Here is a 13,794-nt window from a genome sequence, read left to right as displayed (position 1 = left end):
AATGCATATGCAGGACAAAAAAGAATGAAACATTTCAAGGAGCTACAAGTTGAATAGTCATAAAATACTCTGTGTTTGAGAGTCTCATTCAATGCATAGGATGGTAATTCTCTGAGCAAGAATCATAATTTTATTTATAATTTATATACATTTGTTGTCACAGTCTTAAAATGAAAACGTGTTTATTACACACAGGGAAGTTAATTACTATAATGAGAAGTACAAAATAAGTTACATTAAAAAGCACATATAAAAGATTAATTTTTTCAGTGAAAGTTATTGTTTCTCAGCACTAAATTAAACCCTCTATACTCTGATTCTGTTACTGGGATTCATTTCACTGAGAGCTGACTTTAATTTAGGTCAGGCAGTAGAAACCAGAGAAAGCTTGGAATATGGGAGTTGTAAAGAAAGTATTTACTACTTCTCTTCCCCTAGTGTTGCTGTAGAAGCAGTGACAAACTTTAATCTCCATTTTTTTTTTTCCTCCATCTTCAGAACCAACCTGACTGTATGACCCCAGGTAGCAGAAGCACCGAGACAGGTTAACTTTACAGAGGTCCGAGCACCCGCTCTGACCAACTCTTTCTGAACTATTAGGTTCTTAACGACTCTATCTCTTCTTCTTTTCCCTTAGACTTAAAAGTGGTAGCTGCTGCTTGTAATTATTAATTCTCCATTTTCTTTGAGAAAGTCCTATTTTTGCTCTTCCAGCCACCACGTAACCAATTTCCTGTTAGAAATGACTAGGAAAGTAAAGAAAGTGGAGAAATTGTCAGTTGCTCAGTCATGTTAGACTCTTTGCAACCTGTGGAGTGTAGCCCACCAGATTCCTCTGCCCATGGGATTTTCCAGGCAAGAACTGGAGTGGGTTGCCATTCCCTTCTCCAGGGGATCTTTCTGACATTCAGGGATTGAACCCCGGTCTCCTACTTTGCAGGTAGATTCTTTACCACCACAGTGGTTTCCAATTTCTAGATAGATCCCAACTGATCCAATTTCTATTAAAGGAAGAAAACCAAGAGTAATATAAAAACATGCCTAGAAAGGTTCAGAATTACCCCACAGATAGGGTAAATTAAAGAAACAAGCCACAATTTTAGGTGGAAGGTATAATAAGATGGTGACAGACACCTGAGGCAGATGCACGAGAGCAAATGACTAGGTGGTAATTCAGTTAACAGAAGTTCTCTTGCAATATTTTGAAAACTGAGTTATGTATTATTTATTCAGTATTAATAGTAATAAAGTATTCTGAGTGATTTTAAGGTATTCATGTTAATATATCATATACACTGTAGGTAAACAGAAAGTGAATAAAATAAAGTGCATGGTCTCTGGATTCAGTTCAGTTGCTCAGTCATGTCTGACTCTTTGCGACCCCACGAATCGCAGCACGTCAGGCCTCCCTGTCCATCACCAACTCCCGGAGTTTACTCAGACTCATGTCCATTGAGTCGGTGATGCCATCTAGCCATCTCATCCTCTCTCGTCGCCTTCTCCTCCTGCCCTCAATCACTCCCAGCATCAGAGTCTTTTCCAATGAGTCAACTCTTCGCATAAGGTGGCCAAAGTACTGGAGTTTCAGCTTTAGCATCATTCCTTCCAAAGAAATCCCAGGGCTGATCTCCTTTAGAATGGACTGGTTGGATGTCCTTGCAGTCCAAGGGACTCTCAAGAGTCTTCTCCAACACCACAGTTCAAAAGCATCAATTCTTCGGCGCTCTGCTTCTAAGTCGCTTTAGTCGTGTCTGACTCTGTGCGACCCCATGGACGGTAGCCCACCAGGCTTCCCTGTCCCTGGGATTCTCCAAGCAAGAACACTGGAGTGGGTTGCCATTTCCTTCTTTGGCACTCTGATACCATATAAAACAATGCCCAGGAGAGGTATCTATTTTAACTCTTTTTATAAAAAGTAAACATAACACAATTTATCTAAAATAGTGGAGGACAGAGGAGTCTGGTGTGCTGTAGTGCATGGGGGTTACAAAGAGTTAGACACGATTTAGCAACTGAACAACAACAACTTGGAATTTAATGTAACAATTAATAGGCATCAAACCACACACACAAAAGACAAAGATTTAGAGCAGGAACTGCAGGGTGAAAATTGGCCATTGCTTTGAATATTACTGAATATGGGTATGATTCCATTACTCCATGGGATCTTTCTATCCTATTACCAACTGGCTTATTTTCTGGTCTGATATCTTTTCTCAGTTTTATAACAGTATATGCATGTTTTCTGATTTTTGATTCCTCAAAACTCAGTCGAAAGACGATAATTTATGACTCTGTGGCTTTTGATCCTATTGCAGCATACTCTTTTTGTGTTTTCCAATTCTCAGTATTAAGGGAAGTATGGTTTTATTTTTTTCTTATTCAGTCTACAATATGGATCACCATCAGTTTGTCAGATAAGCAACACTGTTTCAACTAACAATGAGTAAAGTTATTTTTTTATGTAACTTTTGTAAAGTTTTAGATTCCAAGATGGATAACATTCAACAAAAACTTGAGACATTTGCTGTTTTGCTCCTAAACTGATAACTGTCTCTTACAAGTAAGATTCATGAATATTTCAATCAGAATATTCTACCATTCTTTTTAAAGAATGGATTCTACTGGATCCATTCAGAATACATGCTGGATTCTACTCCAAATCTGTTTTATCTGGAATCTGTGGTTTGTGTTGGAAAATATGCATTTTAATTATTTCTCCAGTAAATCTTAAGTACCAAAACACTTAGAAACACTAACCAAAATGCTGTTCTATACTTTAAGTGAAATGTATACCATCCATTCTTCAGTATTTGAATACTCCAAAAATCATCCCAATGAGAGACTGTGTGTGTTCTTTTGAGGGTAAAATTGTACCCCAGCTGCTACAGATTCTTGAAGACTTAAAACACACAAACATTAAATTGGCATCAAAATATAAATGTTTCTTTCTGGGAAAAGTAGATTAGATAAAAAGCTGCAAAAATAAAGATTTGTCACTTTTTCCAAAATCCATCTGAGACCTATGCAAAAGGAGATTTGGTCTGCAATTGGACAGTTACTTAGGCAGCCTAAGAAAAAGTCACAGTTTCATACGCACCTTGTCCTGAGACTGGGATAAATTAGGCTCCCATTCAAACCTGCATCTAAAAGGCAGATCCAGACGTGCTTATTTTATGAAACCTGAATTCCATGAGGAATGATTTGTTGTTATCAGTTCAGTCGTTCAGTCGTGTCCGACTCTTTGCGGCCCCATGAACTGCAGCACGCCAGGCCTCCCTGTCCATCACCAACTCCCGGAGTTCACTCAGACTCACGTCCATTGAGTCAGTCATGCCATCCAGCCATCTCATCCTCCATCGTCCCCTTCTCCTCCTGCCCCCAATCCCTCCCAGCATCAGAGTCTTTTCCAATGAGTCAACTCTTCACATGAGGTGGCCAAAGTACTGGAGTTTCAGCTTTAGCATCATTCCTTCCAAAGAAATCCCAGGACTGATCTCCTTCAGAATGGACTGGTTGGATCTCCTTGCAGTCCAAGGGACTCTCAAGAGTCTTCTCCAACACTGCAGTTCAAAAGCATCAATTCTTCTGTGCTCAGCTTTCTTCACAGTCCAATTCTCACATCCATACATGACCACAGGAAAAAACATAGCCTTGACTAGACAGACCTTTGTTGGCAAAGTAATGTCTCTGCTTTTGAATATGCTATCGAGGTTGGTCATAACTTTCCTTCCAAGGAGTAAGCATCTTTTAATTTCATGGCTGCAGTCACCATCTGCCTTTTTTTGGAGCCCAGAAAAATAAAGTCTGACACTGTTTCCACTGTTTCCCCATCTATTTCCCATGAAGTGATGGGACTGGATGCCATGATCTTCATTTTCTGAATGTTGAGCTTTAAGCCAACTTTTTCACTCTCCACTTTCACTTTCATCAAGAGGCTTTTGAGTTCCTCTTCACTTTCTGCCATAAGGGTGGTGTCATCTGCATATCTGAGGTTATTGATATTTCTCCTGGCAATCTTGATTCCAGCTTGTGTTTCTTCCAGTCCAGCGTTTCTCATGATGTACTCTGCATAGAAGTTAAATAAGCAGGGTGACAATATACAGCCTGGACGTACTCCTTTTCCTATTTGGAACCAGTCTGTTGTTCCATGTCCAGTTCTAACTGTTGCTTCCTGACCTGCATATAGGTTTCAGGTCAGGTGGTCTGGTATTCCCATCTCTTTCAGAATTTTCCACAGTTTGTGATCCATACAGTCAAAGGCTTTGGCATAGTCAATAAAGAAGAAATAGATGTTTTTCTGGAACTCGCTTGCTTTTTCCATGATCCAGTGGATGTTGGCAATTTGATCTCTGGTTCCTCTGCCTTCTCTAAAACCAGCTTGAACATCAGGAAGTTCACGGTTCACATATTGCTGAAGCCTGGCTTGGAGAATTTTGAGCATTACTTTACTAGCGTGTGAGATGAGTGCAATTGTGTGGTAGTTTGAGCATTCTTTGGCATTGCCTTTCTTTGGGATTGGAATGAAAAGTGACTTTTTCCAGTCCTGTGGCCACTGCTGAGTCTTCCAAATTTGCTGGCATATTGAGTGTAGCACCTTCACAGCAGCATCTTTCAGGATTTGAAATAGCTCAACTGGAATTCCATCACCTCCTTTGTTCTTAGTGATACTTTCTAAGGCCCACTTGACTTCACATTCCAGGATGTCTTGCTCTAGGTGAGTGATCACACCATCGTGATTATCTGGGTTGTGAAGATCTTTTTTGTACAGGTCTTCTGTGTATTCTTGCCACCTCTTCTTAATATCTTTTGCTTCTGTTGGGTCCATACCATTTCTGTCATTTATTGAGCCCATCTTTGCATGAAATGTTCTTTTGGTATCTCTAATTTTCTTGAAGAGATCTCTATTCTTTCCCATTCTGTTGTTTTCCTCTATTTTTTTGCTTTGATTGCTGAGGAAGGCTTTCTTATGTCTTCTTGCTATTCTTTCTAGCCTAAAAGTGAAAATAACATAGAAACAGTCATCTTTAACACTTCAATCCTTACTAAGAGGAAGGAATACTAGTAGCTGTGAGATTCTTGTCATTCCACTAATCAGAAATCAGAATAAATAGTTACAAGGATGAAGGCAGAGGCAAAAGTAGTTTTCCCAATAGTCCCCAAAGAGATGAAGTTCCCATTATAATAACTAAAAGACTTTGAGAAGAAAATTATCCACAGCCTAACCCTTCAAGGTCTCTACCTGGATGATATATACTTTTGTTTTAATTTTTATTTCATACTGGGGTATAGCTGATTACCAGTGTTCTGATAGTTTCAGGTGAACAGTAAAGGGACTCAGGCATACATATACATGCATCCATTGGATGATATATACTTTAAAAACCTTTAAATTTGCTCTCAGTTAACTATATTTAAATATTACTTCTGGACTATTGTAGAGGAATACATAAGAAATGACCTAAGAAATTTGGTATGTTATTTATATAAAAATGTTGTTTTGAGGAAGTTGCTTCCTCTGTTATATGTCTTCTCTTGAAGACCCAGAGGGAAAAATTCACTGTCCTTAGTTTCAGAGATCTGTTTCTTCTGGGCAGCCTCAGACCCCATTTGTCCAAAATGAAACTCATCTCTCCTTCCTCAGAACACACTCCTCCTCTTGTTTCTTAATCTTAGACAACAGTGCACCAGCCAAAGATATGCAGTCAGCCAAGATATTCTTTCTTGGTTTCTCTTATTTTTCCATGTTCCATATAAAAGCAATCATTGAATATTGCAAATATCTACTTCTCCTATATCTCTCTAGTCCCACTACAAGTGCCTTAGTTGCCTGGATACTAGAACTTCACTCCCATTGTGTGTCATGCCCTCCTTTACTGTACTAAACTAGGCCACATATTTTGACCTAATAGGCTTCCATAAGGCATTGGATTGAAACTGCATATTTGTTTCACAGATTGGACTGTAAGTACTGAGAAGACAGGTACGATGTCATGGACACTATAGTTAACAATTATTTTTCCTTATGTTAGACATTTGTGAACTCATTTCAGTTTTTATATCAATTCTGACAATGATGTTGGACCTCCTGTATTAAGTAGTGATATCTCTATGGATGTATCATACTTTGAATCTTAGCTAATTTACTCATTTACTCAATTTTCTTCTAGTATGAAGTTCAAATCCAAGTCACCTTTGAATTAGGCAGGATGTAGGTAAATATTGTTGGCCAAAAATGTTCATTCAGAGTTTTCCATAAGATGTTCAATTTTTTGGCCAACTCAATAATTTAAACATTAATTCAACAGACCTGGGCTGGCAGACAACCAGCAATGTCCTTGAGGACAGTCAGTTTCCTGTAAATCACATCTGGAGAACCATTAATCTTGTTCAGGGCATGTCTGTTAGCTAGCTTCTATGTCTTTTTATACCTGTACTTTCAGTGATGTCATGCTTCAAGCCAACTCAGCTCTTAACTGTAAGGTATTAATAGATATACCCCTAGAATGCTCTTTTATTTCATGCTTCACATGCTCAATGATTTTGACCTTTTAAACATTATTAATAAGTGTCTTAACTCTCTTTGACCTCATCATCTTTAAGAGACACTTCTAAAAGCATTGCTGAGAGACATAATACTAAAAAAAAATAATTTGGGAAAACTGCAGATAAGCTTATAGAAATGTGAAAAAAATGTAGTTTTTCAGAATCTATGGTGATCTGGAGATATTTATGGGGCTTCTTAAAGGGGAAATGAGCAGATAATCCTAGGAAGGTATTCCTCCCTGATTTTCTGCTTCAGTCGTAACATTCTACTTTTTGGAGATTTGTGGTGGGGAATTTAAAAATATTTTTAAAAAGGACTATAGGATTTCAGATCTATGTAATTCTTAGAAGCATGATCATTTAATCAAATATTTTCTCAATTCTCTTTTCCTTAGAAAGCTTACCCACAAACACATAATTTGCTGATTTTCACCTTCTGCCTAAAGCCCACAAAGTATCCTAATGCTTCTGTTAATCATACGTGGGCCTCAATTTTTATTTAGAATTTAGTAGTATTAATAGCACCATTCAAAAATGTATTACTCATCTACCTGCAGAAAAGGCAGAATCTTGAAATATAATTCTTTAAAATAGTTATAGATTTTTATGTCACCAGTTTTTTATATGTTAAATAGAACTGCATCAGATTAAAGCTAAATTAACAGTGGGAAAGTATTATGTACACAAGAATTTAAAATTAAAGCATGAAAATGAACATTTTTAGCAGTTAACAGTAATTTAATTTGTGTTGCACATCAATCTGAAACTTAGAGGAGTATAAAATGCATTCTGTTTACTTCTGATTCACTTAATCAGGAAAACTTCAAGAAGCAAATATCTCAGGGTAAATTGCACTACAGAACAGTTGTTACCAAGCATCTGGCAAAACACCTAAAGAGGATTATTCTCATTGACAAGATTTTTTGAATCTACATTTTAAAACCATTAAATAAACTTAATCTAGAGGATCACTATTACTCCATTATCTATTTAAGAAGGTAAAATATAAGACGAGTGTTTCCTAGATGAACCAGAACATTTCCAGAATGATGAAAAATATTCTAGCCTACTGAGTATAAAATTAGATTGCTGGATGGCTGTGGCTGGCTCAGATTCTGAGGTCATGATGACTCTTCCTTATGCTAAGCAGATGAAATGTCAGAATAAAATCATAGCCTGGCTTTAGTTATGAATCTTAAATTAGGTGAGATAAAAAACCTTTTGAAGTGTCATGTACTATGATTTAAGTTTTATCTCCTTATTCTTATCCAGGGTACCAGAAATCTTATTATATACATGAAGACTACTTGCTAGCTAAGCTGACTTTAAATGAGGTTGTACTAACCCTATGGGACCAAGTGAAGCATCTTCTCAACGCAGATAGTTTACACATAAACATGCACTGAATTCACAGTTTATTTTATACTTTCATGGTTAATACTGTAAATGGTAGGCAGCAAACCACACAAAGCCTACTATATCATTTCTCCTGCAGTGGAAAAATACATTTAATTTGGGTGGAGGGGATCAGAGATCAATATGAGAAAAATATGAACTGAAATTTGGGGAAGGGGAAAAAATACTGTTATCTAGCTATTTTAAACACTCAGCTGTGTTTCATCCTAACTCCCTATTTTGAGGAATATTGCCTAGGAAATGGCTCAATGTGTTAGCACCAGTACACTTTGCTTACATTTTAGGCACTTTGTATAAGGCATGAGTCTTTAAGTGTTTTAGGTAAGGATACTACTATTATATTCTTATTTGGAACAATAAGTCATTGGCTAAGATTTTTTTTTTTGTTTTTTAATATACATTGTGGCCCAGTGACGACATATCTTGCTCAGGCTTCTGAATTTTGGGATATTAATATTTTAGTAGCACCGAACTTTGATTTAAAAATTTTCCCTTATTCATATCAAAGTTTTGGGAAAGATAACATGCTCTGCAGGAGTGAAAGCTTCAGAGCTCAAAGGAACAGCATCTTCCAGGTTTATCTCTTCCAGGAAACTTTATTTGGAAGAAAATACAGATCTAGACTTCTCACATAATAATAATGCTTTCTAGTTCACTTAGTCTCCTCTAATCTTCTATAACTTTAATCTTGTGAGAGAATATATTTATCAACATATAAATGTACATATACTGCTTATATCTATAAATAAAAGTTGTATCAAAATTAGCCTCAATTTTGAGAGAAATTTATCAAATACTCCAAGGTTCTATTTGTTCAGTTTTGCACTATTAGAGACAGGTCAAAGGTGTTCCGGGATCTGAATTCCTTTATTAATATTAAACATGGTCTCCAACTTCATTTTACATATCAAATTTTCTAGACCCCCAATTATATCTTCCTAATTAATTTAAATCACTTTCTACTACAGAATTTTAAATATGTCATTGGGTATTTCCTTCCCTCTAATGATTTGAATGGATTGCTCTATCATTTAAGGAAACTGATTAATACTTCCATGTATCATTTTTAAGGGCTTTCTAGAATTTTAATGGATACCTTTATACCGTACCTCGATACCATACCTCAATTTCAGTCAAGTTTGCGACACTGATGACAACCAACAGTTTGATTATAGTAATTTGTGGGATCAGATTCTTGAAGAAAAATGGAAAATAGACTATTTAAGATAATAATAACTGCTTTAAAATATATTAGACATTTAAAAGTTAGAAAATATAGAATAATAAATTGATAGCTCTAGCCAACAATAACATTTTTGAGAACATTAGTTTCTACAACCTGGTTGTACAAAAGAATCACCAAGGGTAGTTTTTAATATTACGGTGTCTAGATCCCAAACTTGATAAAATCTCTAGAGATCTGTTTTTCTAAGAATTTTCCTGAATGGGGCTTATAGAGGCATACCAATAAAAGAAAAACAGACCAGCCATCTGGGACCCCCTAGTTAAGAATTTTATGCTAAAAGCACTTAGTTATACTTTACATCTCATTTCTTACATGTAAAGAGCTTGGAAATCATTATCCCATCCTTATATCAAAAAAAAAAAAAAAAATAGGGAAAAGAGAAGATCAATGATTTCTAAGAAATCACAGAACTGAGGTTGCAATACCCCCAATCTGTAGAAACAGATGTTTCCAGAGAGCTCTAATGACTGGGATCTGCTTACTTGGTGCAGATGATACTGGAGCCCTAAAGTGGTAGAAACACCAGATAATTTTGATGGATTGTTGAATGTGACTAGTGTGAGAATGAGGAAGTCCTCATTATCACAGTTTTGGGAGACTCCAATATGTCTAGAAAATGTACCAATTTCTCACATTGAGGATCCAAGAAAGATGTTTCATGGCGCTGGCAGGGAGAAGACAGGAGTAACAGTACATAATATGTCCAGACCTTCACCATAATAAAGGCATACTTTCCAGGGAAAAGGACTTTAGCAGAACATAGTTCCCTACCAATTCAGTCCAGTCGCTCAGTCGTGTCCGACTCTTTGCGACCCCATGAATCGCAGCATGCCAGGCCTCCCTGTCCATCACCAAAATAAAAGATTTATTTGGAATATTCGAGAATGCTTACTCCTCATAATTTATAACACAACAAAGTGAAACATGTACAGAATAAGGAAAGATAGAAAAGGATATCCAAGAACTCTGGGACAATTTCAAATGTGTAAACTATTTTTAATGAATGCCAGAGTAGAGGGGAGAGAAAAGATCAGAAGAATATTTGAAGTAATAATGGGTGAGAAGTTTTCAAAACTGATTCCAGACACTGAGCCGCAGAACTAAGAAGCTCAGATAACACCAGAGTAATACTGAAAACAACACAAACAATCCCCCCAAACTCACTACAGCTAAATATTATTTTCAGACTGCAAAAATCTTCAGCCAAAGGAAAAAAAAAATCTTATGTATTTATGAACAAATTTAACATTACAGGGCATTTCTCATCAGAAATTTTGAGAGAGAATAGAATGGAGTAAATATATAGACAAAGATTTGAAAAATGCCCACATATATTGAAACCATCCTTCAAAAATGGAGATTTTTCTCTTACAAACAAAAACTGAGGTATTTGCTCAAGAGACTTACCTTGCAAATTTTAGATGTTCTCAAAGCAGAAAGAAAAGAATATAGATCAGAAACTTGGATCAATAAAAAGAAAACGAAGGAGTAAATAAAGATAATTTTTTTAAATTATGAATTGATCTTAAAGGTACCTGCTTACTTTAATATCAGTGACAGTGTTTGGAGGATTATAACATATGGATAAGTGAAATGACAGTGATGTTATAAGGAATGAGAGGAAAGAATTGGGAATTCTGTCTTAAGTAATATATAAAACAGTATAATGTTAACTGAAGGTGAACTTTTAACAGTAAGAAATTTGTATTGAAAATTCTAGAGCAACCACTAAATTTTTTTTAAAAAGCAGTGTACTTGAGACAATCTTATAAAATAAGTTAAACAGAAAAAGCAGAGGAAAATGAAACAAAGAACAAATGTGACATATAGAAAATAGCTGTGCACATGACATATATTTATTCAAGCATGATGATAATTACTTTAGATATGAATGGTCTAAAAACACCACCACCAACAGATTGTTAGAACTGATAAAATACAAAGGTCCAAGAGACCTGTGTCTTGTCTAAAAGTAACTTACTTTAAATACAAAGAAACAGACAAAAGGATAGCAAGGGGTTGGAGAAAAATATGCTAACAGTAATCAAAATGAAATCTAAATTAGCTAATGTCAGACAAAGCCCACTTATGAACAAGAAAGATTATTGAGTTAAAGAGGCATGTTAAATAATAAAGGGTTCACTCCTCCAAGATCAGATCAGATCAGTCTTTCAGTCGTGTCCGACTCTTTGCGACCCCATGAACCACAGCACGCCAGGCCTCCCTGTCCATCACCAGCTCCCAGAGTTCACTGAGACTCACGTCCAAGAGTCAGTGATGCCATCCAGCCATCTCATCCTCCGTCATCCCCTTCTCCTCCTGCCCCCAATCCCTCCCAGCATCAGAGTCTTTTCCAATGAGTCAACTCTTCGCATGAGGTGGCCAAAGTACTGGAGTTTCAGCTTTAGCATCATTCCTTCCAAAGAAATCCCAGGGCTGATCTCCTTCAGAATGGACTGGTTGGATCTCCTTGCAGTCCAAGGGCCTCTCAAGAGTCTTCTCCAACACCACAGTTCAAAAGCCAAGAAAATAAATGACCCGAAATGTATATACACTCAAAAAAGAATGTAAAACATGAGGGAAAAAAATGATAGAAATAAAATAGGCAAATTTACTATTTTAGCTGGAGGCTTCAGCATCTTTCATTTAGGAAATGATTGGTCAAATATAAAAGAAAATCAGTAGTATATAGTTGACCTAAACAGTAATATAAATGTATTTGTTCTAAGTGACATTTATACAATGCTCCATCCAACAGCAGCAGAATCTACAGTATTCACATTATTTTTAAGTTCCCAGGTGTTCATTAGTATTTACTACCATCAAAGTGATAAAACATACCTGGACAAATTTTAAACATAAATTATACGAATTGTGTTCTCAGGACAAAATGGAATTAAACAAGAGCTAAAAAACAGGAGGATAACTGGAAAATCTCCAAATAATTGGGAATTAATCAACATACTACTACTAATAGGAGACAAAGGTATAATGTAAAATATTTTGAAGTATGTAATTGAGAAATTACAATGTATAAAAATCTGGGATGAAGCCAGAGGAATGGTTAAATGTTTTAGGATGAAATTAATATACTGGAAAATAAGGTTGATCTAAAATCAATAATCTAAGCTTTCACCTTGGGAGGTTAAAGAAATAAGAATATTTCTTCCATAAGCTTAAAGCAAGTGGAAGAAAAACAGCAACAAAAATTAGAAGAAATCAATGAAAGGTAAAACAAACAAACAAACAAACGAAAACCTTAACAAACCCTAAAGCTGGGTCTTTGAAAATTTCAATGAAATAGATAAGCTAGCTAGGCAAACAAGAATTTTTTTTTTCATCTAGAAAAATTAGAGTTCTAGGAAAGTTTTGAGGATACTTAACTAACCCATATTTTGTCCTTTGAAATTATACTGTTTCCTTATTTCAGAAACAGTAAGACTGAGGACACAATGAATAAAATGCCTCTACAGTTAGTGTCAGAGCTCAGATTGTAACACAGATCTCTGAACTCTGAAATTCTGTGCTTTTTCCTCTTCCAGACATGGCTAATTCTCCATCTTCATCTGTGGTCTTGAATTCCAGTCTCAGATATAATTTAGGATAATTCTTCCAGCTTTATTCCCACATAACTGGGAATATATTAGAATAGCATCTGAATAAATATAGACTTTTCTAAAAAATTTACAGAGCTGTATAATAATTCTTTCAAATATGTTTTTTAAAAAGTTTAGAAATTACACATTTTTCAAAAATGTCTCAAGTATTTTTTTTGGAAAATGTATTTCATTTTTATAGCATCTTTTATAGTAAATCATTGTAATACAGACTTGATATTTTTATCTCTGAAATATTATAAGCCATTTTAACCTAGAGATGGCCCATACAGAGCACCTGTACTGACCTAATAGACAGTAATGGCTCATTTGTAAGTTTTATAACCTAACGGTTTAATATTTCGCTGGAAGGACTCTAATAGGCTTTGGCATAAGGCATAAGGAAAAAATCTATGATAGATCAGATGACTTTTTATAGATTATTAGGTAAATAACACCCATTTGAAATATATACACTTCAGTCCCAGACAATTATGTAAATATTAAAGGTATCTTTTTGAACCAGCTGTTTTAATTTCTACCACATTTATAGTTTTCTTCCACAGTCCTGGCTTACCGGAGGTTGATATGCATTTTATAAATGATTGTTGAGCACATTTCCTTAAGAGAAAGAATACTGAGATCATTTCAGCTCCATTACCTCATCAGCATCTCAATTTCTTTTAAATTAGACTCATTATAACAAGCATTTCATACAAAACATACAATGGGTGATTTCAAATGTTGGTTTTATAATTAGCATATTATTACAAAGTGTTTGTTTAATTTTGAACAAATTCTTTTCCTGATTACTTATTCTGTACCCTGCAGTTTATCAACACATTTCCCCAAACTTTTATATATTTAGCACCTAGTTAGGCTATTTATTAAAAATACCATTTCCAAGTACTTTATTTTAGAATGCTTTTTAGAAAATTACTCTTATTAGAGTAATATCAAGCAATTCTCATGTAAATTAGTGGCCCTGCT

At 35.5% G+C, this 13,794-nt stretch overlaps 1 long non-coding RNA gene across 3 annotated transcripts in view; it reads left to right on the top strand.

Moving 5' to 3' along the window:
• The first annotated feature begins 5,862 nt into the window (after nt 1–5,862).
• The window catches only part of LOC133246812 (uncharacterized), a 37,430-nt gene continuing 29,498 nt past the window's right edge, over nt 5,863–13,794 (top strand). For all 3 annotated transcript variants that reach the window (XR_009736185.1, XR_009736186.1, XR_009736187.1), the window contains exon 1: nt 5,863–5,964. This is a non-coding gene — a long non-coding RNA (uncharacterized LOC133246812). The remainder of the gene's footprint in view (nt 5,965–13,794) is intronic.

This window comes from Bos javanicus, chromosome 4, assembly GCF_032452875.1.
Source record: "Bos javanicus breed banteng chromosome 4, ARS-OSU_banteng_1.0, whole genome shotgun sequence".
NCBI classification, from domain to species: Eukaryota; Metazoa; Chordata; class Mammalia; order Artiodactyla; family Bovidae; genus Bos; species Bos javanicus.
Note: the sequence above shows the minus strand (reverse complement) of the source record. Positions and strands in the feature narration are given on the sequence as shown.